Source organism: Lemur catta, chromosome 9 (genome assembly GCF_020740605.2).
Source record: "Lemur catta isolate mLemCat1 chromosome 9, mLemCat1.pri, whole genome shotgun sequence".
Lineage (NCBI taxonomy): Eukaryota > Metazoa > Chordata > Mammalia > Primates > Lemuridae > Lemur > Lemur catta.
Genome location: NC_059136.1, coordinates 57,775,234 through 57,797,583, shown reverse-complemented (window position 1 = coordinate 57,797,583; position 22,350 = coordinate 57,775,234). Strand labels below are relative to the sequence as shown.

Sequence of the window (22,350 nt, the reverse complement as noted above, 5' to 3'; positions counted from 1 at the left end):
TTCTTTATATTCTTATTCTACAAGCTTTTTTCTATTTTTGAATTTTAAAGTTTTTTTCTTTTTAAGCTTTTTTGTTAAAAACCAAGATGCAAACACACACGTTAGCCTAGGCCTACACAGAATCAGAATCATCAAGACATCACTAGGTGATAACAATTTTTCAGCTCTATTACAATCTTATGGGACCATATGTACGGTCCATCATTGACCACAATGTCATTATGCAGAGCACTAGACTTTGTAGCTAGAAAAGTTAATAAAACATTTGCTACCTGTCTTCCTAAACCTTATGGTGTGTCGAGGGGGAGCATAATAAGGTAATCTCAAATGTTGTGGGGAAAAATATAATGAGCGTTTGGGAATCATAGCATGTAGAGGGAGCAGTTAAGGTAAGGGAGAGAGAGTCTGAAGATGAGAATGTGCTTGAGGACAGGGTTCTCCATGCTGGAGGGTGATGATGTGGCAAGCAGTCCACTCCCTCGGTACTCCTGAAAACAGCTCAACTGCAACATGCATCCTCTCCGTACCAATAGACGCTGAGGATAGGATGGTCTCTTTGTGGTGTACAATTGTGATCCTGTGTATCTCTGTGGGAAAATTGCTGTTGACAATTTTGCCCTGCTTTGCATTATTTATGACTTTTAAAAGCAGTATTGATTTTATTATAAAGGGACTATTTTCCCTTAGAAGATTTGTTGATTTATGTTCCCTGCAGTTAAGTCTCAATGTAGGCACTACTGATTTTTGTCACTTAATCCTTCTATCAAATGTTTTTATTTATTTATGTTTATTTATTTATTTTTAATTCTTCTTTGTTTATTCTACAAACGTCATTTCTTGTTTTTTTTAAATGTCCTTTTTTTTAAAATTTCAGAATATTATGGTGGTATAAACATTTCAGTTACATATATTGCCTTTGCACTGCTCAAGTTGGAGTTACAAGCGTGCCCAGCCCCCAGACATTGTGCACTGTACCCCTTAGGTGTGAATTTACTCCCTGCCCTTCCTAATGCCTGATGAATGTTAGCTACTGTGTATTATGTATTCAGGAACTCAATGTTAAGTGGATTTATGCTCAGATCAGAGTGAAGGCTTGGGTTAAAAATTATATAGTTTGTCTATTTCAGTCTTTAGACACTCTCTGTGGTTAAATTCAAGGTTAGCATGTTAATATCAATTTATGCCAGTTTGGGTCTTTAACTAGAATATATACAAAGCAGATTATTGATCTTAAAATATTGCCTTTATTGCCTCTTTAAGAGCATAAATTAAATCTTTCCAATTTGCTTTTTATAGTAACTTTGACAAAACCATGTATAGGACATGTTGGATATAATCTTTTTTGCAATACTGACATATTCATTGCTGCTAATTGTAAAACTATGGCTAACGTTACCTAGTTAATTCAAACACCAGCCACATTTATTGGATATTTCTAACATTTTGGGGGAAGCCAGTAGTGCGTATTTATCTGGAATGTTGGGAATATTCAGTTCAAGAATCATATCAAATCATAGTTGCTTATTTTATTTCCTGTTAAGATTAGCTGGCTAATACTCAGCTAGGGTATGTGAGGAAGCATGAGCAGAGAAGAAAGGAAAGGTGAAATAGACGTTATGTTGAAAGTGACACAGTTGGATCACTGATAAACTGTTTTGAATAAATTACAATAAATAGGAATATTGAAAGTGAGAAGGAAAATGAAGGAGTTAGACCAGATAATCTTGAGATAATCCAGCCGATCAATAAAATTGTATGATTTTATATTTAAAGTAGATAAATAAACTAGATGTTTTTTACCTAGTCGATTTAGCTCTTGTTCATGTCTTTGCGTAAGGTTCAAATTTCATAATACAAAGTGTGTTCTTGATATCTGAGGTTTTCTCCAAAATGGATAATCATCATTGGTTTCCTAATGCAATGCCAACAACATCAATAAATCAAGTTTAATTATTCATTGCTTTTCTTTTCCCTTTGTCTTAAAAATGCTCAATTGTGAAACTGGTTATCACCCAGAAATGGGTTATATCATATTCTTCCTTTAAAATTTGAATTATCTAAGGCATTATTTCTCTTCCTAAGATATTTCACTTATTCTCCTCCACGTATATGCGCTGTTAGTAAATTGTTCTTATTAATTCACTGGGAAGGGAAATAGTTGCAGAATCCTCTAAAACTTGGATCTCTTTGGCGTTTGACAGGCCTGGGTCACATTATGTTACAGGAGGCACTTTGTACTTCCTCCCATATACTTTCTAGTTGTGTAACCTTGGACAAGGCACTTGACCTCATAAAGCCTTCATCACTAATCTGTAAAACGAGAAGAATGATGGTACCTACCATATGAGACTGTTCTTAAGAATTAAATTCAAAGTGAGTGTTCAGTACAATTTCAAACACTTAGTAAGCCTCCGGGAAATCACAGCTATTCTTGCAAATGTCATCACTAGCACTTATGTGCTGAATTGTGTCACCCTCAAAATTTGTATGTTGAAGTCCTAACCCCCAATATCTCAGAATGTGACTGTATTTGGAGACAGGGCCTTTAAAGAGGTGATTAAGGTTAAATGACATCATCAGGGTGAGGCTCTAATCCCGTGAGACTGATGTCCTTAATAATAAGAGGAGATTAGAACACAGCCGCACACAGAAGCAAGACCTTGCGAAGATACGGAGAGAAGGCAGCCGTCTATAAGCCAAGGGGAGAGACCTCAAAAGAAACCAGCACTGCTGACACCTTGATCTTGGACTTTCAGCCTTTAGAATTGTGAAAAAATGGATTTCTGTCGTTGAAGCTACCCAGGCTGTGGTACTCTGTTTTGACAGTCCTAAAAAATTAATGCAGTTAAATTAATTATACTACTGACAAAAAGAGTCTATTTCTAAATTACATGTTAAACAGTGTAAGATAAGGAATGTTTCTGAAAGCTGCTATGTTTGGTCTGTTTCTGTCATTTTCTTGCATAGGGAAAAGAAATCAACTGCATGTTCTGTTCTCTGGCCCTAAACGGCCGTCTGTGGGATTTGGCTAACCCAAGTTAGGCCTTAGATGAACACAGACACAAAGATCACGTGGCAGTTGTAACCAAGATGCCCCAGGGCATAATATCAACAGCGTAATGATTTAGCATTTGTTATGTCAATACCGTGCTGGTTAGAGCAGGGAGTCTAGGCTAAGCCAGGCAGAGCTGAATCAGAGAGTGAGCTCATATTTAAACAGCACTCGGATTACAACGGTTTCTGTTTTTCTCTAAGCAGAGCTAAAGATGTTGTTTGTTCATTTAGTGTTATTACAGGAACAAAATCATTAAACACTATAGATTTCATTTTCCTTAGACCAGATGGAATCATGATTTCACTGGAGCTGGGATAATAATGCCCATGTGAATTGCTGATCGCTCTGGGCAGACAACGGCTCTGAACCCCACGTGACTCTTTTTCCTTCTCCTCAGCAATTTGTACTCTTTTTCCTTCCTGCTTCCAAGCCCATCCTTGCTGGCTGCTCGTCTGCCCTTTGCGATACTTTCTTTCCTTCTGGAAGGCCAGTGTGGGCCAGGTGGGGGGACACAGACAACCCTGACAGTGACGGGATCCAGGCCACTTGCATTGGATTGTCCTCCTTTCACTCAGCCCTGGCACATGCACTCTGGGGACAGGAGGCAAGGACTACCCCCAGAAAGTTCTGCAGCCATAGAAGCCCTGAAGTCTCCTTTGCTGATTAGTAGCAACTTGTCTATTGTTATGGGGGGGCGGGGGGAGGGGAGAGACCTAAGTCATTAAAACAACTGTCCCTGGATGTTCAGGACATTGGCTCTCTATAAATGAGAGCGAGGTTCATGTTTGTAAATTGGAGAGGGTGAAGAGATAGCATTTGCTGCACGCCTGTGGGCATTTCAGCAGGGCTGTGCAAGTGCAGGGTGCACACTGAGAGGAAATGCCTCCTTAGACGTTGCGTCCTAGGTGCCTTGCTGGCTTCTGCTCGCTCTGTGACTTGTCCTGCTGCTACTCCCCACTGTTGGCAGTAGTGACGAGGAGCAGCTGGCAAAGGATCATGGTTTGCAGAGTCCCAGCCCCAGCACCCTGGAGCAGAGAGGAGTCAGACAGCGCTGAGAAACCAGAGCTTAACAGCCGGCACAGTCCGCCCAGACTCTGCCACTTCCTTTCAACCACATGTCCGTCCCAAGAGGTAAGGCAGATGCTGTCGGCTCCATCCCCCAGGATAGTGACTTGTGGGGTCTTAGGGGTAGAACTGAGGCTGGGCTCCAAGTCTTCTGAGTGTCACGTTGTTCCTCTGCCCCTCAGATCACACCAAGGAGGTGGCTGCCCACTAGGCTGAGCCGTAGCCTCTCTCGGTCAAGAGTGTCGTGGACGTGTGCCACACCTTCACCAAACCCCACTTGCACAGACAGCCTCAGTGACTCCTGTGTGCGTCTTCCCTTGTATCCCACAACAATTTCATTCTGGAGAACTTTTATTATTGCTGGATATCTGAGGGCTGCTTGAAATGTCCCCTGCACTGAATTTTCCAGAGATTAGGTTAGCAGGAAGTCCTGTATTTCTGCGCCTGAATTTCCCCCGCACTGTGGACTGCTTTGACTTGTGTTTCCTGCTGTATCTTACACCCAGAAAAGGAAGTGCAACGAGGACAGGTTGGAGGTACAAATCCCAAACCCAGGTTTTTCCCAACTGAGAAGGGCCAAGCATGGAAATTGTGCCCAGTGCCCTGGGGGCCGCTACGATTTGCCTGCCTTTGCCTACCTTTGCTTTGTAGAAGTGGCTTGGCCTGATGGAAGCTGTAAATTAAAACTATAAAAATTGACCTTGGGCCTGTTAGGTGACTATGCATTGATTTTACACTTGGTGCCAAAACCTCTTCTATCTTGGCCTGCCTGTTTCCAGCTTACACAAGCAGGCACATTCCTGAGTACTGGGGGTTGGCCGGGGCAGTGGTGTTGGGGAAAGAAAATGAAGAAAACCAAGGGGTTTTGTGCTGAGTCTCCCGATCTGTGTGCCAGTGTTCTTGAGCAACTGTTAGAGAAGCCAAGTGCAGGCAACAGGCAATCTGTGGGGCTTGGAATTCCCCTAGAGGTTCCCATGGAGACTCCCTGGAGAGAGCTGCTCTCTGCAGCCTTGGAAGGAGTGGGAAGAGCTTGGTAAATGAGGGAAGATAGTCTTGGAGATGGCTGTGTTGGAGCTGGGACAGGTGACCCTAGGCTGCCTTGTTGGGGATGGACCTTGGTATGAAAAGCTGTTACTTAACGAGTCTGTTGAGAGGAGCGTATCTGTGGTACCCGCTCCTAGACGTGATGTAAACTTCCCTGGGAAGGCCTGGGGACCCTGAGAGGGGGAAGGGTGTGCTCCCAGTGCCATTCCCAGCCACTCTCTGTGGGGACTGCTGGGTCCAAGCTGGAGGTGGCAGAGAAGCCTAAGGGTGCGGGTGGGTCTGCCAAACTTCTCCTCCAGGCCCTGACATCGTCTAGCTGTGGTTGACATCCTGGCTTCAGTCCCAGACACAGGCCCCACAGAGTCCTAGAGAGCCACCACCCCGATCCACCCATGCCTGGAGTGAAGTGCTTGGACTAGAGGCAGGAATATTGCTGTCCAGGTACCCTTTGAGTCTGTTCATTCATTCATTCACCCATCCAAGTAGAGTTATTGAGAACTACTATGTGTCAGGTTGGATGCTGGGCCCTGGGGACAGAGAGGTGAGCAGGCCAAAGTCTCTGCTAGGCCCACAGTAGGGAGAAAAAGCAAGTTTAAGCCATTATAGTCCAGTGTGGCAGGTGCTGCAATGGGAATCTGGTCTACATGCTGTGGGATATGTTAGAGGACGGGCTCCTCATTCAGTCACACAAGCTCGGGGAAGGCTTCCCAGAAGAAGTAATAGTGAGGCTGAGACCTTGGGCCTGGTTTAAACCTGGACTCCCACTTGGCCTGTCTGTGCAGCCTGCCCGTCTCTGTGCAGCCTGGCTGTGCACATGTCCTACTCGACCTCTTTCCTCTGCCGTCGCCCGTCCCTGTCCACCCCCCACATCAAGCCTCTTTTACTTCTAAATCTTTATTGAGTGTTGACTCTGTGGCAGGCACTGAGCTAGAAGCTTTATGAAGATGACCTCATAGCAACCCTAGGAGATAATGCAGTCAGACCACTGGGGTTCAAATCCCAGCTCAGGACTGCAAGCCCTTAGATCTGGGGCAAGTTAGTAAACATCTCTGTGTCTCAGTTTCCTTAACTGTACACGGAGCCTAATGATAGTACACACTCCATAGTGTTGGTGTGAGGTCTAAATGGATTGATATATGCACAGTGCTCGAACAACATCAGGGATGTACCCAGAGCTGCTTAAGCGTTAGCTAAAATTGTGAGGAAGTTGAAGTTCAGAGAAGTTAGCCATCTGTCTAAAGTCACACAGCTGGTAACTGTCAGAGGCAGGAGTTGAAGGCAGGACTTCTGACTTCATGTCCAAAGTGCCCGTTTCCATGACGCCACAGCTGTGTCTGCTCTACAGTTGCCTCTGACACCATCTCTGGTTTAGAGCTGCACCTGCCCCTGCAGCCAAGGCCGTGACCACCTGCTGTGCTGACTCAGCTGTGTCCCACCACCCTGCTGCAGGAGCTGAGCCTGGTCTGGCCCACTACAGCCCACATCTGGGCACTGGAGCGCACAGGAGTTTGAGCCCCGCTCGCTCAGGCTGGCTGTGCTTGTGCAGAGGGGAGTGGGCCACCTGGGGAGGCTAAGGAGGGAAGGGGCATCAAGAAGGCCACCGAGGAAGCTGGGTGCCAAAATGAGAGCTGCAGGGTGCATCATAGCAGAGGAACGGGGTGGGGCCAGAGGACAGTAGCCAGATGGAGTGAGGCTGGCAGTCAAAGAAAGGCTTCAAATAAAGGTAAACCTTGGCATCTTGGGGGCTTTTTAGTGTGACTGTTTATAACAATGACTAAGGCCCTGAGCACTAATTTCAAATGGAAATTCCTACAACTGTTCTAAAAGTTCCCCTAACAACTCTCTAGGTCCCTGTCCTATAGTCCTTTTGGCTGTTTGGCAGGAAAAGTGGCTGCCCAAAGGTGGGATTGACCAGGGGACTGAGAAATTGGGGACCAGGGCCTCCAAATTCTGTGCTCTCCCCTTGACCTTGGGAGAGATGCTTGTCGTTTTAGAGTCTGTTTCCTCATCTGGAAATTAAGGGAAATTTTGCAGATTTCCTCCGAGGGGTATTTTGAATGGTAGCTGTAGCCCATTTTCCAAGTACAAAGTGTTGGGTATAGGGAAAGAGAGTTGACATTTCAGGAAATGTGCAGCTCAGATGTTTTCACATCCACTATTATTTCCATCCAGGGGCATTTTCTTAAAGAGAGGTGAGGCAGGTCCCAGTGGATTCAATACTGTATTCCTCCACTTCTGAAATACAAGAATCAAAGTTCTTTTTTATTTATTCTAGTTTCATTGGAGACATGTCAGTCGATTTTCCTTCAGCCGGACCACTGAACCTACACCCAGCAATGAGAACCAGCTGACCAAATAAATAGTTCCGTATGGAAAAGAAGCAGGAAATGCCTTTCCAAAACTAATAATATTAACAAACTTGCAAGAGACACACAATCCATAATTAATGACAATTTGGGAAAAAAAAAAGACATAAAAACTTGGAATTTGAAATATGACTCTGAGAACAGCCCAGTGGTTTTTTTTTTTTTTTTTTTGCTCAGAATCCATCCACCCTTTTTACTGGCCTGTTTCCCTTCTGACAGCCACATTTATTCAAGTTCTTTCTGCAAATGTCTGTAGTCTGCAGATTTCGATCCTGGGATTCAATACTTCTTGCCTGAACTCCCAGAGTGGCCAGTCAACAGGGGCTTATTAAAAACCTCAGTAAGTCATGTGACCAGACATAACTGATTCTAGCTAAACCCACAGGAAGGATGGCCTTGCTCTCAGAAACCAAATCTCTGGCAAGTCTGCCTTTGGGGTCAGATTCAGTGACATTGGACTGGATGCCAGGGTGGACCCCAATCAATCTACCTAGGCCCAGACTGAGCAGGCCACAGATGCCTGGGGAATAGGTTTGGCCTTCTGGATCCACTTCTTAACAGAAGCCCCCAGCCTAAATCCCAGAGGTGCCCCACTTCCAATGCAGCCTCTATAGTGCTGAAATTCACGTGCCATTCACCACTTTCCAGACTATCATATCACTCTCACTCTTCCTCTCAAGTGTGCTTGTGATTAAAATGGTGGTTGACCCCTGAAAGTCATGGTCTCCTTGACTCTTTCATCTCCAGAATATAGACTTACTGTTGAGAAGCAGCCGACGAACCAGAGACTCCATTTCCCAGCCCTTTATCCCACCCCATGTCCTTAATTCTGGCCAGTGAAATATGAGCCTGGGTGATGTGTCACTTTTTGGATGAGGTGGTTAAGTACCCGGTGTGTCTTCTCTCATTCTGTTTCCCACCTTGTATCACGAAGGGGCACAGGCCTGGATCCCTGAGTCACTGTGTGGAGGAGGATCTGCCTGACCAGGAATGTCTGCTTAGAGTTTGTATGAGCAGGAAATAAACTTTTGTGTTCAGTTGTTAATATAGTGGGGTTGTTTGTTGCAGTTGACCTATGTTGACTAAGATAGTGTCCATGCAGCATTTCCTAAGTGGTGTGTCTTGTGATAGTGGGATTTCCCCAGCTGCTATCTTTCTCTGTGCAGAGAGCATGGGCCCTGCCCACGTGACTTGTGGCCTTGTTTGAGTCTCTGTATACCTTCCTCTCTACTCTCCCAAATGGAGTCTGTCTTTGTGAGGAGGCAGGAGAGTAGGGGTAGAAGTTAAAAGTATGGTTTTTGAGTCGGACTGCCCAGGTTCAAATCCTAACTCTACCACTTACGAACATGTGAGGCCTTGAGCAAATGGTTTAACTTCTCTGAGCTTTAAATTCTCTCTCTGAGATAGAGGGAGACTACCTTGCAGAGTTGTTATGAGAAATATTTGGAACATTCTTGTGTAAAATACCTGTCACATAATCAACATGGTAAATGTTAGTGTTATTATAGTTATTGTTTGTTGAGCTTGGTTCAGCATAGTAGATGTGAGGACTGACTACAACCAACTCTTTCCTGTCTTCCCTTCATGTCAATAATACCCACCACTCACATCAGTTTTCTCTCATAGGTGTTGGGGTTTCTCCCATCCTACTACTAACCAGGCCTGACCCTGCTTAGCTTCCGAGATCAAACAAGAGCAGGCACATTCTGGGTGGTCTGGACATAGACAGGTGTTGGGGTTTCTTCTACCTTTGTCCCACAGATGCCACTCACCTTCCATGCTTTTACCTGAGGTGCTACAACATATTTAGAAATTTATAAGTATTTTTTAGAATGAAAAAGTAGGTGAATTCTCAGATGAGAAGAAGAAAAAAGAAGAAAAAGGAAGAAGAAAGAAGAAGGAAGAAGAAGAAGAAAAAAAAAGAAGAAAAGAGGTGAGTTCAAAGAAAGTGGACCCAAATATGTGTTGAATGAACACGTGTCTGCTTCAGATATCTGGTTCTCGTGTCCTGATGGGTGAGTGCTGCCCGCCTACCTCCCCTCCAGGGTTCTGTGTCACCAACCCAGCTCTTAGGAGCTCTGGTAACACAGGAAGCCGAGGGGTAGAGGGATAAGAAGCATGCAGACTAGTGTTGGAGAGGGTTTCTCCCAAGATTTCAGAGGAAAGAGAAGCTTGAGCATTCGTGGGTAAGGAAGAAGCAGATGGAAGAGAGGAGGAGGGCTGTCAGTTGTCTTGCCTGACACCCATCTCCTTCCGGAAGGTCGAGAAATATCTTGAGTTATCTTGAATTGCTTTTTGGTGGCTAGACTATCTTTCATGTATCCTGGTCTTATTCTGAGACCAGACTGTGTGGGCCACAGCTTCACCAGGGTCATAATACATGTTTGCATAGACTGACATCCATCCAATAATCAGGTGAAAAAATGTATTGAAAAAAATCAAATGAGCGCTTGCAGCATTTGTCCAGCTGAGTGATGGGATGAAGGGGTACATCGGGGGCAACAGGTGCAGTAGAGCAGTGAGAAAGGCGGGCAGGTCCCCAGGTTGGGTAGCAGCCCTGCACTTTGCTCTTGGCTCTCCCAGTACTGAGCAGGCAAAGGCCAATGCAGACAGCATGAGACAGACATTCCTGGCCCCACGGAGTCTTGGAGCATCCCCCTCCCAACACCATGAATAAACCAGCACTGTCATCTGAACGTCTCTGTTGTGGTGTCAGAGCCATGACTGTTGTCCCTGTTTCAGGTGAGTTCACAGCCTACAAGATTTGAAGCCCTAACTCAATGAACCTTTCTCCATGGCCCATTTATTATCCAAGTGGCTCCTCAATGACAATACCTCCTCCACTGGGACTCACATGGGGTTGGGCCCAGGAGGGATTTAAAGATTATACAGCTCATCTCCCTCACTTCAGAGGGGAGGAAACTCGGAGTCCTGTGGCTTCTCCTCCTCTCATACATGCTTTGCTAACTGAGATGGTAACAGAAGCTGAACACGGTTGGTGGGCCAGAGGGGCTGCCATTTCCCCAGGCATTAAGAGTGAAAGAGAAACATGCCCACTGTGGCCCCTGGGTGCTGAGACTTCACAGCTGTGGGCTGGGATGGCCTGGAAAGTGGGCTCCCTCCCTCCAGCCTAGTGGTCTGAATTGCCTGTGAGTGGAGGGCCTCAGGTGGCCGTCGGGGTGCAGGTGCCACGGGGCTGCCCACTGTGTTCCCTGTGTCATGACCTGCCAGTGGCTTCCTGGAAAACACTAAGCTGATGCTCAGCAACCCTGGGCTTGAGGGATCAAAGTGACACACATTTCACAACAGGGGCCTTTGGCTTAAGTCTTCATTCTCCCAAGAGGTGGGAGAATGGAAAACTAGATCCTAGTACCAGTGCCGCTGCAGGCTCCTGTGAGGCTGTGGGCAACATTGTCAAACTCTTGAGCCTCAGCCTGTGGGTCAAGGATGCCATCTCTGAGGGATCTGCAAGTGCTAGGATTCCAAGGGAAACAGCTAAGAGTGAATAACCGCTCATGCTTTACCGTGATCCTTTTCCAGAGAGGAGCTTAGGGGAAGGGGGTGTGAGAGCGGCTGTGGGCCCTGAGAGGGAACTTCCCAGTCTGCCTCCGGGCTGCCCAGCATGGAAGTCAGTGCTCAGAGTCCACCACGCTGCCAGTCTGGACAACTACGTCTTGAGTCCTTACGTGGGGGCAGCTCTGTTGCCAGAGATGTGACAGCTAGAATCCAAAGCCTCTGTCCCTTGTGAGGAAGCTGGAGAGATGGTTCTGGGTTAGCTCCTCTCCCCTGCATGAGGCCAGGGACAAGCTGGCTGAAAGGGAGAGGTACCCGCTGGGTGCATGATAATCCTTCAATCACCAAGCAACTGCTTCCCACAGGTTTTATGCCATGAACACTCTTGCCAGTTTTCTCCAATAAAAGATGAGATGGCTTCACTTTTTTGTTCATTTGTTTGACTTCTGAGGGCCCACTACTGTTTTTGTTTTTTCCCCCGCAAAAGCACTTTTTCATTGAGGTGAAGAGAAGTCTGGGTAAAAGGATTATAGTTCCAGGCAGTCAACACTCAATTGTTAGTGGCACTATGTGCACTGTAGATTTTGCTTCTCCTTGTCAGAAAAGGATATTCAGGCTGTATTGTCCCCAGCTGAGCAAAGAGAAGGGCAAAGAAAACTGAAAGAGGCTTCTACCCCACCAGCCCTTCTCTTCAGACCCAGCATCAAGCTAGACAGGCCCTCGCTGGTCAGTCTGCAGGTTGGTGTCCCATGGCTGAGGGACACAGGCCATATTACATTTGCAAGGAAGACAAGGCAGGAAAGGTGGTCATATCATCGCTGCTCGGTTCAGAGTCAAAGACCTTAAAGTTCTTAGCAATGTGTTCAGCATCACAGACTTGGGCATCACCACCAATTTTCTCTGCCAGGGGAACTGGATCAGAACCTGGGCTGGAGTTTTATTGTGCTTGGCTGCAATTGCCTTGATCCTGGGATCCCCAGGAGTCCTTAGGCTTGGCTCATGGGGACAGTAGGCAGTCACCACAATGCCTTTGGACTGGCAGTGCTGGATTAACTTCTGAGTTAGGTATGGATGGCACTCGATCTGGTTAATGGCCGGCTTATACTGTAAGCCAGGTTTCTTTAAGATCCTCTCGATCTGGAGGTGGTTGAGTTGGAGATGTCAATAGCTCCCACCAGCCCTTCATCCACTAAGCTCTTCCATGGCCATCCATGTGTCCAGAATATCTGTGTCACTGGGAACCACATTGCCTGCCTTGTCCAGTGGGAAAAATTCCTTCCCAGGATTAAAGCCCATTGGTCAGTGAATAAGGTAGAGGTCCAGGTAGTCCAGCTGCAGGTCGCTGAGTGCATTCTGGAAGGCTCCTTCCACCAGAACCTTCTCGTGGTGCGTACACTGCAGCTTGCTGGTGATGCAGACTCCTCACACCTCGCCACCTGCTCCTGAGCTTCTCCTGGGTGCCCATCCTGACCTCGTTCTCCTTCTGGCACATGTAGGTGCAGTTGATGTGGCAGTATCTGATGTCAGTCGTTACCTTCCCAGCCTGGGCCACCTGGCCTGGAGGGGACTTCCAGGTGCCCAGCCCCAGGATGGGCATCATGGTGCCATTGTTGAGCTGGTCCTAGCTGCTGTGTTATATAGACCCCTGCCCGGGACTGTGCCCCACTACTGTTTGAGCTTGAGTTTCAGTTACCCCCATTTCAGGCAGAAGAGGAGTCTTTTTAGCTTGCATCAGGGAGAGCTGGATTGTGCTAGGCAGGAGAATGTTGTTGCTGTCGATGTTGTGCTCAACATGGGTGGATGGTGTGTGTTGGTCTTGGGGTTAGCTACGGGGTTGAGTAAAATAGACAATCGCCATGTTTCCTGGCTGTCCAGCAACTTTTAAATTCATCTTTGCTGTATTTGGGAAATTTCCTGCTTTAGGAGTCTTACTGTCACCAGGAAGAAACCAGGAAATTCAGTTCAGAAACTCCTCTGCCATTACAGCACAGGTTGACGAGCTGGGGACCTCAATCAAGTTACCTGTGGGAGACTTTGACTAGGAAGGAAGGAAGGGCATTACGGAACCCATTTTGCTGGCAAGGCAGGTAGCAGAGGTTTCTTTTGGAAGAAATTGGGACTAAATGGCATCTGTGGAGTGGCCATGCTGATAGCTTTTTCCTTGGAGGGGCAGTCACAGGGCAGCAGCTTCTCCATTGGGCAGTTCTGTAGCAGCAGCACTTGGATGTCATTCCGTGAAATTGGTTCTCCAGGCTCCCACTAATTCTGTGAACTCCCAGCCAATTTCCTTTTAGCAGACTCCTTTCTGCCTGATTACCAGGATCAGCCTTTGTGGCTTACAGGTGAGGGCCTGAAGGACGTGGCAACCAACTGCTAACTCGGTTGCTCCCCTCTCAGACGCTCTGAGCCCCAGCACTGCTCGCCGTGGCAGCAGCAGGAATCCCAGCCCAACCCTCAGCAGTTCGCCTGCTCAAACCTCGTTCCTCCACACATTTCTTTCCCACCTGTTAGGTCCGGGCCTCCCATACGTTCCTCTCGAGTTTAACCACTCACATTGCCAAGCCAACAGCCACCCGTGGGAAATGGATCGGTGAAGAAGTGGTTCTGTAAACCTTGTGTGACCCTCGAGTCTCCCTCAGCCTGGTGTCAAAGAGCCAGCCGGTCATGCAGGGAGCACGAGTCCTCGATTCCGGAGTGAGAGGCCATGTGCCCCTCCAGGATGGCAGCCCCCATGGAATCTGCTTTGGGGATTTCTACTCAGGTTCCAAATACCTGACCATCATCCCATTCACAGAGCCTTGCTGTCTTCCTGCTTAGATAACTCACCACTAGCCCATGAGAGAACCCAAAGAAATGCCCGGTTAGGTCATTTCTGCTTGTCTCTAGTGAGACGTATTTCTAGAATGTAAATCCTATGGGGACAAGGAAGCATTCACTGATGTAGCAACCCCAGTGTCTAGAGCCATTCTTGGCACATAATGCAGTTCTCAATGAATCACTGTTGAATAAATTATGAATAAATGTAGGAATTTATTTAAACTGCAATCTTTCTGCCCAATAGTGGTCTGAAACATACTGTGGTAGGAATGAACAACATGATTTTGGAAATTTGGTATGCTTTAAGAGTTTCACAAAAAACACACAGAATTTCTATCTATTTGTTCTATAAGCCTATAACTATGAAGGGGGAGGCCCAATGTAAGGCCTTAGTTGAGAAGAATGTGTTATCTCTGATATGTTTGATACCCCTGATAATTAAAATTTATGGGCACTTGACATATTTTTATTCTATGCAGCCCTGCAAAATCTCTACTACCTGCAAAGCCCCTTGTTTAAAAAAAAATGAAGAGGCAACCATGTATATTGACATCTTTGGTTTTAAGCCTACTTGAAACTGGTCTTTAATGCCTGTATTCATTAAACACAAGCCTCCTGATGACATCACCCTCTTGCAGCGGCCTTTGGGAGATAATGGAAAGTCTCATGTCAGATACATTTTTAGTCTGTGGCTGACACCGTGTTAAAGCTTTTGCATGTGTCATCTCACTTATCCTTCAAGGACCTTGGGCCGAGTGCGGTGGCTCACGCCTGTAATCCTAGCACTCTGGGAGGCTGAGGCGGTGGATCCTTTGAGCTCAGGAGTTCGAGACCAGCTTGAGCAAGAGCAAGACCCTGTCTCTACTAAAAATAGAAAGAAATTATATGGACAGCTAAAAATATATATAGAAAAAATTAGCTGGGCATGGTGGAGCATGCCTGTAGTCCCAGCTACTCGGGAGGCTGAGGCAGGAGGATTGCTTGAGCCCAGGAGTGTGAGGTTGCTGTGAGCTAGGCTGACACCACAGCACTCTACCCTGGGCAACAGAATGAGACTCTGTCTCAAAAAAAAAAAAAAAGAGCCTTGAAAGATGTAAGTCATATAACAATCTCTATTTGGCAGATGAAGTCCGTGAGGCATAGAGATGTTGAATTACTTGCTAGTGGACGGTGAAGTCAAGATTCCCACCCAGCCCAGCTGACACCAGAGACTGCAGACTTACCCACTGAGTCTTTGGCAACTGGTAGACCAGAGGATTTCTGGGGCCTCTCTAGTGTCTATGTGTAGGAGAAGATGCTCAAAGATGATTGTCATCCCAAATATCCAGTCTACAATCTGAGTCACACAGCTCCTGCTAGAGGCCCAGTGAGAGGTACTGTGAGGCTTAACCCCAGTGACAGTCACTGCTTCTAGGATGTTATTCTCTAGCCTTAGACTCTGGCATGCCCCATTCACACAAATGTAACTTTTTAAAACCAAGTATCTCTGGAAAATTCCTGTGTGCTCATTTCAACAGAATGCAAAGGCTCAATTTCCTATCTTACCTTTTAGGTTAAATATTCTATGCCTTCTAGCCTTGCTGTATGCACATGGAATCCACTTTTGGAGTTTCTTTGATGGAAAAGTTTCTCTGGATTGCCAACTGACCTCAGTGGCAAAGATATGACAGTAACATTATTTGCTTTAATTTGCCAACACCAAAAACTTTGTCACCAGGTACTCCAACCATTTCAGACTTCTCTTCAGTTTGCTTAAGAAAGTTTGCCTGAATGGATTAAACTTTGGTGGTAAGTGGAGTTGTGTGGGGGGAAGAATTGGATTTCTCCCTCTATTTTCCTGTCCCTTCACCCCTTAGCCATCACAGTGAGAATGAAATTTATAGACTATTTTAAAGATAACAGATAGCTATTCAGTCATAGAGCTCTTTTATAATTAACTGTGAATAAATGATTTTTCAGATGCTTCAAACATATTAGTATGTTTGTGGAGAAACCTTTTGTCATTGTTCTGAGGCTCTGGTGTAAGCTGGACTTTGTGGAGATTAAGTCAGGGGATGGAGGCTCCTGTCTGAAAGTCTCTCATCTTTACTTCCTTCTTGTTTCACAAGGATGACATTTACGAACAGTTCCCTTCGTAAGACAATACACCAAGAGCATCCCCCAGGAGGGAAGCTTCTATATCGAAACTCTTGGCCTGATCTACTTGTGTTCTATCCTGTTATCCAAAGTCAAAGCTAAAAATATAAACCTGAGGTTATAGCCAACAACAGGGTGAAAAAAAAAAAAAAAAAAAAAAAACCTAAAAACCATTAAAACCATCTCTGCTTCTCTGCCAGAACAGGAAGTCATCCCCCAGTAGAAGTTATTAATGCCTAAGTCATAGAAAGGCCACGAAAAGGTAACCCAGCACAGTCGAGGCAGTTGTTTTGGAGGTGGATGGCTCACTTCCCACCAGACAAGGGGCTGCTAAGCAGGGGACCTCACTAAACGCCCAGCAGTGGAAATGTGCCAAGGGTTCCCAAGGAGGAGCTTTCTCACTGTATGGGCCTCCCCTGGGAAACCAGATCTTAATCAAGCCCCTGATTACTTGGCCATGTCCACGATGTAGTATTTTTCATGGAGTTGGAAAACAGCTGAGGACAATAGGCAAGTTGTTCTTGCTCATCTAATTTCCTTATTTTGGTTTCTTGACCACTTTTTTGAAAACTGGGATAGGTGCCAGCCCTTTCTTACAATTTGGTTTCAGTTTGATTTATCCCAGTATCTAATCCCAGTATCTAACCCCGTGTGGAGTTCAACTAAGAATTTTATAAACATTCTTCGATGCTAACGATATGCATCTCACAATCTAGACATCTGGACACAATGTTAAACAAACATTACCCACCACAAAAACCAGTTGGATCTGCCTGTGGTTACTTCAGCCCCAGTCGTTTCTTCTTTCAGGTCTGTCCTGATACCTGTGGGGATCAGCTTCTGACCCCACCGTGCAGCCGGATCGGTGAGTTAAAGCTATCCCTGAACCATTTGCTGTTTTTCTCAGACTGTGCTATGAAGCTGGATGGCCCTGCCCCTCCATTATGCCAAACCCACTTGTGACAGTTCCTGGTGAAATACTTTTCTCTGGGCCAGATTCTCAATGAAAATAATGCAAGATCAAGATATGATGCTCCTCACTCTCGTAGGGATGGATCCAGAAGGTATCTGGATGTGAGATTTCAGAATTCTGTCCCTATTGGACCTCCCATGTGCTCATGGGAAAGGTTTCCACTGAACTCCACCTACCCTGAATACAAGGTAGAGATAACATAATGGTTGATTCACCAGCATTCTCAAGCCAAAGCGTCTATACATTGTTCTTACATTATCCACGATCCTGTTATTGTCAATCACAACAGCTAATGTTTATTGATCACTTGCTATACATACGAGGAATTGTTAAGCCTTTTACATGCAAGGTCTTTCCTTCTCATCACGACCCTGTGAGGTGGGTATCACTGTTGTTTCATTTTGCAGACAGGGGAACTACGAAGGAGTAAGGTAGACCTGCTTGCTCAAGGGCATATGGTATATGAATAACAGAGCCACCACTAACCCAGGTCTGTCTGGTTCCAAAATCTGTTCTCTTAACTATGACTCTAAACTGCCTGTCAAGTCAGGGGTGATGACAGGGAAAAGAAACACGAGTTGTATAATGGACGATGGTTACATGATGTGCCAGACTCACACACAGTTCTTCCATTCCAAGACCCTCCTGGGTGGCAGTCTAGCTCCTTTGCCCAGGGTGCTACAGGCACAGGACTCCACGTGGAGGAGGTGACAGAGTGAAGGAGGAGTGGTAAGATGCAGAGCAGGGGGCAGAGAGGGAGGACAGTCGAGCAGGGAGGGAGCTTCCTGGGGAGATATGGAGAGAGAATGTCCTCTGAACTGCATAAAAAGGGTCAAAGGCGGTAGAAAGGGACCGTCAGCTGGGGGGCCATCTTAGAACAAAGCTGCTGGTGCTTCCAGTAGGACTAGTGCTATGACTGTGAGTTCCAGCGTGTCCAGCCCCAGACACCTGAGGGGTGGGTACAGGGAGTGGCCCGATGGGCTTCATGGAGCGCGTAGCTCAGTCCTGCACTGCCCTGGCATCTGCAGTGTCAAATAGGTGTATGCTTTGTGAGGGTTTGCTCGACTCCCCAGCCTTGTGCCACCCTGAACCCTCCAACAGAACTCATGGAAACCTCTCCCACCCACTCTTCCTCGACCACACAGGAAGAGTAAACAGTCTGAGCTTGCAGCCAGCAAGGGTAAGGGCAGAAACCCTGCTGCAGCAAGGTCTCAGGTTACCAAGACGTCTTTCCCTTTGTACCCTCTGCTGCAGGACATTTTTAGTGGCTGAGAAGTTTTAGCATAAATAATTAAAACTAGGTTAGCCTTGTCAGAAATAAACACACGCAGCTTGTGATATACTCTTGGGAGGCAATGTGTGTTTGTGTTTCTTGCCGATTCATAAACCTTGGTGACGCGTAAGTCCACATTCCAGGGGTCAGGGTCCCATATCTGTTGGCATATATTGAAAGCACGTGACTGTGGGTTTCATTCTTTTCAACCAAGCAGCTACCTGGACCGAGGGGCAAGCAGGCACAGCCAATGTGCCCAAGGGCAGCCCAGGGCTGCAAACCTGTGGGTCTAGGTTAATGTTTGCTTATGTTTATATCTTCTCTGATAGGCTGATGGCATTTGCCTAATGATTGTGTTTCCCTGAAAGGTTAATCAATGTCTAAGTGAGCTAGTCACAGACTTTCTCTGAGGTGCAGCGAAGTTGGACTCTGAGCACTTGTTCCCTAGGGCCATGTCCCTGGGGTCAGAGTGACAGGACAGTTGCAGGGAGCAGTGGGAGTGACCAGAGGAACACTGAGCTCTGAGCTCTTATGTTTATAAGGGATGGCTCCCAAGGTATAATGTGACTTGGTCCACCCAGCACACCTGGCTACAGCCCTACTTTCTTTTTTTTTTTTTTCTTTTTTGAGACAGAGTGTCGCTTTGTTGCCCTGGCTAGAGTGAGTGCCGTGGCGTCAGCCTAGCTCACAGCAACCTCAAACTCCTGGGCTTAAGCGATCCTACTGCCTCAGCCTCCCGAGTAGCTGGGACTACAGGCATGTGCCACCATGCCCGGCTAATTTTTTCTATATATATTTTAGTTGGCCAGATAATTTCTATTTTTTTAGTAGAGACGGGGTCTTGCTCTTGCTCAGGCTGGTCTCGAACTCCTGACCTCGAGCGATCCACCCGCTCGGCCTCCCAGAGTGCTAGGATTACAGGTGTGAGCCACCGCACCTGGCCCTACAGCCCTACTTTCTTCAGACCCCTTTAGCACCTTGAATAGGGGACCTTTGTGCTCTTTCTATCCTGGAATTGTCAGCCAGAAGGGGCATCTTCTTCCCTGCAAACGTGTGTTGAGCACGTGTGGTGTGCCAGACTTCTGTGCCAGACTTCGGGGATACTGAGAGGAAGAGGGTGGGTGGACGAGATCCCAGCCCTCAAGCTGCTAATAGTTAAGAGCAAGGAGGTGACAAGGCAGTTGCCATCCAGGGTCCTGTGTGCACAGCAGGGAGTCTGACAGGGCTTCCGGAGAACAAAGGAGCAGCCTGAACAGAGCCCTGGGGACGCAGGAGGCCTTTCGGAGGAGAACAGGGACATCTGGGCAGATCCTGGAGGGCATGTGGACGGGTGTGGTAGGCTGAGTAATGGCCCTTCCAGATGTCTACCTCCTATCACCAGATCCTGTGAACGTTGCCTTATGTGGCAAATGGCATATTGCAGGTGTGATTAAATTAAGGATCTTGAGGTGAGAGGTTATCCTGGGTTATCGGGCAGCCCTAAATGTAATCACAAGGGTCCTTATAAGAAGGGGGTGGAGGAAGATTTGACTACAGGAGAAGAGCAGGCGGGAGGCAGAGACTGGAGTGATGTGCTTTGAAGAAGGAGGAAAGGACCTCAGGTCGTGGCATCCAGGTGCCCCTGGAAGCGGATAAAGCCAAGATTATCTCCCAGAGCCTCCAGAAAGAGCCAGGCTGGCCAGCACTTTGACCTTAGCCCAGTGAAACTGATTTCAGACTTCCGGCCTCCAGAACTCTGAAATAATAAGTTTGTTTTGTTTTAAGCCACAAAATTTGTGGGAATTTGTTGCAGCAGCAATAGAAAAGTAATACAGTGGAGGTGGGGTTTGGGGAAGGGAGTGGAGGGGGGTAGGCAGTGTGGCCAGAGGCTGGGCGGACACGTTACCATACAGTGGAGCACGGTGTTGGCGTGCAGGGTGGACAGGGAGTGGTGTGGGGAGTGTTCAGGCTGAATTCGGATTTCTTCTGAGGGCATTGGCAGTCATCACAAGCGTCTGAGGCATGATCCAATGGTGACTGAGGAAGAAGAAGACTCTGGCGAGTGCTGCAGAGTCCCAGTTGAGGAGCGAGGTGGGGAAGTCCCAGCAGAGGCAGGGAGGTTGTACCTACTGGGGAAACAGCAGGAAGGAAAGTTTCGAGGTGGGTGTGACCCTCAGTACCTGTGTGGGCTCCAGCGTCAGGCAGCACCCGGCAGCCCCCTGGCTGGTGGGGAGCAGAGGAGGACAGTAGGAGGGGGTCTCGAGCTGGAATGACTAACGCCATGGCACACTGCTGACAGGGCAGGGCCAGGGATGGAGAGGGTGGTGCCGAGAGTGTCCAGGCCTTGGACCCGCCAGGGTCCAAACGGGGAAGGGAGCAATGGGAGGTTCTCACAGGGAGTTCGGAGCAGAGATCCAGGCAGGAAGCCATCAAGGTGGAGAGGACTGAACTTGGAACTGCAGGACTTACCAAAGTCACACACTGAGAAGTCGTAGCAAGATCTTATAGCTCAGGCAGTAAGGGGTGGGTGTCAGGACAAGCTGAGGTCATCCGGTGGGTTAACAGCAGAAGACAGGCCCTGACTGGGATGCAGTCAGTCTGACACGGGTAATCCAGCAGAAGACCTAGGAGGAGCTTGAAGGGGACTCAGGGGTGAGGCTGGGCAGCATGTTACTAGGGCATAGTCCCCAGTGCAGGTCCGGTGGGCATATGTCTGCTGACTCTGGTGCCTGAGAGGCTGGCCAGAGCAGGCAGGGGTCCAGATGTCAGTTTGTGGGCCTGGTTTTAGGGTGAAAGTGAACTCCCAGTGGGGACGATCGAAGCTGAAGCCCATTCCCCAGAGGCGGAGGGAGCGAAAGGCTGTCTCTCAGGAGACACACAGGATACTGTGGCAGCAAATGAGCTCCAGACGCTTAAAGTGAGGAGGGGAGTCCTTCCAGCTCACCAACAGTGCTTGGGATTAGCCCTAACCAGGTGCAACACACAACTAGGAGGTGTGGGAGAAGATTCTGCTGGAGACTGGAAGACCAAGTTCATACTGGGAAGTTGGATGGATGAGGTGGTTTCCAAAGGGCTTTGTCTGCTAAGTTGAGGAGACTGGATCACACCCCAAGAGGAAGGGAGGCTCCACTGGAGATAACCACCCAAACCATGATGGTGCCTCTCACTTGGCTGAGTGTCACTGCTGCCCAGGAGCGCCTGCTGTCCTCCCCACCAACAGGATGCTCTTGCACCAGCCAGGATGAAGCCGAGTGTACAAGGCCACTGTGATCACCATGATGTATATGAGTATTGCCAGGTCTTATCCTCCACACAAGCCCTCAGCGTGGTGTCCCACAGCCCCGGGCCCAGCCCTTCCTGGCTTCTTCCCCTTCTTGAGCAATCCCCACTGCTAAGGCTTCAACGTGCCTCAGCCAGAAAGCTGTCTTCTCTTTCCTGGGAGCATTTTTCAAGAAATAACTCTGCTGTGGTGTGATGGAATTATATTTGTGAGGAAGATGATGTGGAACCAAGCTAGAGTGTGGAGAGTAGGGTCAATCTGTGTTGGGATGCAGCAATAGGGATGGAGATGAGGACGATGAAATGAATCCAAGAGGCAGTTTGAAAAAACAGACAGACTTTGGTGACTGCATATGAACTGCTGTAAATAGGTGAGGACAAAAGATGTCTCCGTGTTTGGAGCAGTGTCACCAATCCGTGGGAACAGCCTGCAGCAAGACTTGTCCCAGCCACACCCTCTTTCTAGCGAAGTAGAGAGGCTTTCAACACAAAGGGCTGGGAACCCAGGGTGACAGTCAAGCTCCATTCTGATTCTGCCGCAGAGTGCCTGACATGATAGCAGACCACTCAGCAGAGGGGTCTTGCTGGCTTTACCCATCTGGAGCCTGAGAGGAAGTCTGAGGTGGGAGATGTTGATCTGAGAGACCTGGGTATAAAAGTAATCACAAGAAGTCACAAGATAGGATGATTTCTCTGCGAGACAAAGCAAAGAGAGAAAAAAGAGGCACAGAAGCCCTTAGGGGGGGCACTTGTAATTAGAACAGTTAGGAAAAGAAAAGGGAACCTTAGGTGACAAAAATCTTGGGGAGTCTCAAACCGTAAGGAAGATAACCACTTCCAGTTGGACAGA

At 47.4% G+C, this 22,350-nt stretch overlaps 1 pseudogene; it reads right to left on the bottom strand.

Annotated features, from left to right (window-relative positions):
• Positions 1 to 11,815: 11,815 nt before the first annotated feature.
• LOC123644402 lies at positions 11,816 to 20,217 on the bottom strand (annotated as a pseudogene).
• Positions 20,218 to 22,350: the final 2,133 nt, after the last annotated feature.